Genomic DNA, 5,521 nt, shown 5'->3' on the forward strand with positions numbered 1-5,521 from the left:
AGGGCCGGCGACGTCCCTCCCCAGCGCCACCCGGGCACCAGCCCGCTGAGTCTGCTGAAACAGCGCCGAGCCGGTCACGAGCACCGCCTGTCCTCGGCTAATTCCCCCTTGATTTGATCGTGAGTCGTGGCCGGCTGCAGCCTGTGCGTGGCCGCAGTGAATGCATCAGAAGGTCATCGCGCCATTTTATCTGCCATTCGGCCGGGGCGGCCTCAGCGCGGCCCTTTAGGGCCGGGCATTTATGTGGGGAATGAGATCTATGCGGGCAGGCCTGCCGACCGGCGGTCACGACCCATCGTTCAAAGCCGGGCGGGCGCCGTATTCATTCGGACCAGCCACGGGGCTGGTGTCAGCCCGCTCCCACTCAGCAACACTCTCCACATGGCTGCATCACTTTGAGTGGTGCTGTGGGGCCGCACCGGTATGCTGCCAGCCGGTTTGGTTATAGCGCACACGGCGGCATTGGGCACAAGTCACGGCTCGATGAAGCATTTGTGACTCAGATCTCCTTGATTAGTGGAATCCAGTAGTTGTAAACGGGTTGTGTCCAGCAAAAAAGTATTATTATACATATGAATATATTGAGGCATCGCCTTAGTTATCGTTAGGATGGGTAGAGGTCTCCCGTTTTTCAAAAGCTTTGTCATCAACTGATCGGTCGCTCACGTTGATATTCTAAATGTCTGAAGTCATTTTTTTAGAATGTTGCCATTAACTTCAACTATTTACCATGTCTGTGTTACGGGAATGATATCTCTTTACAACGTATCTTTTAATGAAGTCACGAGGCACATCTTTACGGGGCCCAGGCCATGAGCGATACTGGCCAGATCAATGCCCAGAGGCGGTAACTTCTGCCCGAAGTAGATATTGCGACATCCCACGTGCACTGAAATAATGACCTCATTCTGGGGTGTGCGCAGCCAAAATGTGGAAGAAGTGGCCCATTATTGATATATAGATAAACGGCATACATAAGGACAAATATAGGACTGTTTGGTGACTCCATGAGTGCTCCTGTCAGGGACCGATCGAAGTCTGGTCCCTGCATGAGACCCTTCGAAATCTGGTCCCTGCTGACACCTTTTTAGCCACATTTGCACGCGCCCCAGCTGGAGGTAATGTAATGCCGTAGATACGCGCATACCATTGGCCATGAAGGCGATCACCACGATCACTTCCATCCAAATATTGGCTACATTCCTGCGAATGAAGCTTACAATCTGGGGTATGGTAGTTTTACACACTGAAGCTTTGTCGTAAGACGCCCAACGCGCAATGACAAAGCCACAAGAGGGTCCTATGGACGCGGATACATAAATGACCACGACCGGTCGGAAACATTGTGCACGGATTCACCAGAATGAGTGATAACGAGCCAGCCAGCTGCCCTCCAGCCTGATGCGTGCGGCGCGCGCGCGGCCGCCGGCCGGGGTTCACGGCCCGCTCGTGAACCGTGAACCGTGAACCGTGACGGCCGCCACCTGTCGCGGCGTCACCGGCCGGCGAGGCTCGCGCCGCGCGCGGGCCGGGCATGCTCGGCCTCAGACCACCAGCGGAGGTCGCGCGACGCCCCAGGCAACGGTGACGGACGGGCCGACGCGGCCGGCGGCCAGCACGCCCCAGGTCATTCCGCTCGAAGCTGCGCGTTGCTGCAGTATGGCTCGGAAGAGGCGACGCGAGATCCGTGACACTCCAGCCGGGAACTTTGACAGCCTGTTGGCAAAGCAGACGCGTCGGCCAGAAACGGGACGGGGCCGACGGAGCCGGCGGCCAAGGTCGCTGTAAGGCCTCTCCGCCCAGAATGATTGCCGCGGCCCCTCCCCCCCCCCCCCCCCCCCCGCTTCTATCGGACGCTAATTTCCACTGCCGTCGGACACACACCAGTGCGCCGAGAACGCCGCCCCGCCGCCCAGCGGCGTGACGTCACCTATTGAATCGGCCAGCGGCCGGACTGATTGCGATCGACGGCGCCTGACGTTCCAGTCAACAGAAGGGCAGCGCTATTGGAAACGGGGCGCCTTGTACGCTGTTTGGTCCTGGCCAACATGGCCTGGCCACTTGCCTTGCAATCACACACCGATTTTCATGGGGGTGTGGGTGGACTGTCACTGCGTGAAGCGTAGTTCAGTTACGTTACGATGAGGTGTGATCGCAGTTACCAGAGTAATTTTTCCCGCCACCGAAGCGACAAAAGGACTTTGGCGAGTCTCATCCCAGACGTCCATACAATGTTTGGAATACGGCCTTCGTTCGTGGGTGTTAAAGAATGATACAGGAGCGGCTGTAGGAGCAGCAAGAGCAGCGTCAGGAGCGCCAGGAGCAGCGTCAGGAGCTGTTACAGGAGCGACAGGAGCGGCTGCAAACCGAGCGTGGTATGAGCGCGCGAGCAGTTAGTAGAACCGTCAACCATACATGGTCAACCATATGCCAATTAGATGACGATATATGATTGATGAGATGGCATAAAAAGGTTTTCGGCAAAAGAACGTGGAGAAGATCGTATGGTACGACAGAGTGAAACAAAAGATCGTCAACACACATGAGAACAAACCACACGTGTAGATCGTATGAAATAAAGATTGCCCGGGAAAAGGTTGGCATGAATGACTCTGCTATTACAACGGATCGTAAGAGGACGCATGAAATTCTACGGCGGTAACCCAGAGATGGGGTGGGATAGGGGTCCTCAGTAGGAGATTATAAGCTATGCATTTCATATTACAAATCATCATAAGCAAAAGGTTGCGTGTATAATCCCTAGGTAAAATATTGTGCATATTATAGGTTGTCAGGAACAAATGTAATCATGCGGTGAAAGATTCGTCACAACATGAGTAGGAGTTCGGGGAAACAAAGTCAAGAAAATTATCTGCCCGCGCTCATTGGTCCCAAGGCAGCTGGAAGTTTTCGGAAAAAAAGAGGCTGCACCGGGTGTACCACCGCATAGCTTTGCTCTGTCGAGGAGGATAGCTTCCATTGTGCGCGGGGCAACGATGGATGACTCGTGGGGGTTGCGAAAGTGACAAATATATATATATATATATATATATATATATATATATATATATATTACGTCGTTACTACTGTTGCCTGGCATTTAAATATCCACCACAATTTGTGTTAATAAGAAGACACATTCTTTGCAGTGAAGCTTCTTTGGCCACTACCCACTTTCCCCTTGACCTGTGCAATGTTTGAAGAAAAGGAAGGGTGCCAACTGCCAGTGATCCATAAGTACGTTTGGCTTTGGGCAATCCGTAAAGTACGCGCCGTGCGTGAGGATGGTGACTGTTGTTGCGCCCGTAATCAATTGCGTCACGTACGAGTGTCAATATCTGCTTGCATGATATGCGCACATCAGCGCATTTCATGCAAGCGTGTTTGAGACTTTGCTGCAGTTCAGGGACGTATAAAATGTGTCCGCTTTATCATTCGGAGCTGTTGGTATACCCATTAGAAATAAATGACATCGGCGCATCTATGGAATACTCCTTGTTGATGTATATCATATATTAATGATATAGTTAAGGCCAAAATTGGGTTGTTACGCTATGAGTGACGATTTTGCAAAGAGTTCGCGGAGCAATGCGACGTCCGGTCATCCAGCGTGTGGCACAAATATCCATGAAACGAAAGGATTCTGGGACTGTTCTTTCATCAGGGGTAGGAAAATCGATAATCAGCCTTAGCTTAATATGCATACTGTTGTTGGGTGCATTTGTGACTAAATAACAATATGACATATGACCGCAAATGACCTTTGAGTTACGATTTTTGTCATCCAGTGCCGTCCATAAAAGGTCCATAGGGTCTGCACTCTGTATGTTTTGTATTTCATACTGATATGCATGCCATCTGTCTGGTTACCGCCGGTTCCGACTAACAAAATGCAGGCCACACAAATAAGACAGTAGTAATAGCCTTTTTCCTAAAAAAAGGGGGGGTGGAAATATAGCTGGGTTGATATTTCGGCAACATGCCTTTATCGAAACAAAACACGGTAAAATTTTGCAAAATTTGACACAGGCACTACTGTCTTATCTATGTGAATAACTTTCCTCGCTTACTCACTGAACAACTTACGTAAACTACAGGCCAACCCCCACGACGCACCGTGCTTTAAGACCTCAAAGGCAGATGCGTAGCAGCTTGACAAGTCCAACGCATAGACAAAATTTCCGATACGTTGCGTACGACAATTTTTGATTAAATGAACACACTGAAGAACGGGAAAATCTTGCCACTTCCAGCAGAGGAAATTAATGTTTGTACAGCTAGGTCAACGCACGGTATGCAAGTTCACACTTTGGGAAACGTAAGTACCCTTGACGATGCCGATGTGCGTTTGAGGTTCCATCGATCGATAGATTCAACATGGCTGTTGCTATCTATGTGGTAAAACATGCTATCTATCTATGTGGTAAAACTATAAAACAGTGTGGTAAAATTTGACAACGAAGTAAACGAATGAGGCGAATTGATGAAAGAGCTTGGCAACAGTACAGGTGCGTGTGGCATCGCACGTCATGTCACGAGCCCAACGCGTGATATGTTTTGTCTGCATGTTCGTGTTTCCATAGATTGGAGTGTTTTGCCGAACGCTATGGCACGAGCGACACCACGTCTGTGCAGCTAGGCCGTGGCGATCCCGCAGTTCTGCTGCTGAACAAGTGACAAGGCAGGCGGGTGGGCACATCGCTAAGCAGAACAAAATGTTAACACACGCCTGTGTGGTTGGTTGAGTGTGACGCGCTCTGGGAGGGGTCTCGTATCTCAAAAACTAAGAAAGCTGGAAACGCTAAATTCAAAGGTCAGGTAAGCTTGTGTATAACTTGACTTGTGTCAATTTGTGAGGTTCCTCGGCTATGTCAATGCAGTCAAATAGGGTCAGACGAGGTCAAACGCCAGATCGGTGCTGAGATGTGCGCCCAGACTTCCTTATGACTTTATCTACTATCTTTAATCTATGCACGTGTTCTAAGGAATCTTTCGCTGATGTTTATACCTGGCCAGTGTCCTGATTTGACCCTGGACAGATCATCGTGATCAAAAACCTAAAACATTGCTTTTATTTCTTATCTAGATAGGGTTCAAAGGTTGCGCCAGTAGGTATGCTTCTAACAACAAAAAGATTGATCGGGGTCATTTTAGGCCACAGACGTCCCCTAGCCTTCATAGAGTCCAAATGGGACGTTTTTTGACGTTCACCCTGATCAAGGAATTCAAAATGAGCGTAAAACTAACCCACAAAGCAAGTTTGCTAGTAAAACGTCAAGCTCGTTTCAACCTCGGTCTGATCTTCTTGTCTGCGAAAAGTCAGTGGAATTAGTCGTAATCCTCAATTTCAATCGTGTAATTGGCTATCAAACTATCATTTAACTTCCTTCACTGACAACCAAGGTCTGTCATGAACTTGCCACAGGTCCGCGACCTTACAAGGTGTATTTCGCCTTTGTGCGCCAAAAGATCGGCTATGCAAATGCCTCAGGCCACGCAAAACATGGCGCGGCGGCACCGC

This window comes from Pollicipes pollicipes, unplaced genomic scaffold (genome assembly GCF_011947565.3).
Source record: "Pollicipes pollicipes isolate AB1234 unplaced genomic scaffold, Ppol_2.1 Scaffold_7261;HRSCAF=8764_pilon_pilon_pilon, whole genome shotgun sequence".
NCBI lineage: Eukaryota > Metazoa > Arthropoda > Thecostraca > Pollicipedomorpha > Pollicipedidae > Pollicipes > Pollicipes pollicipes.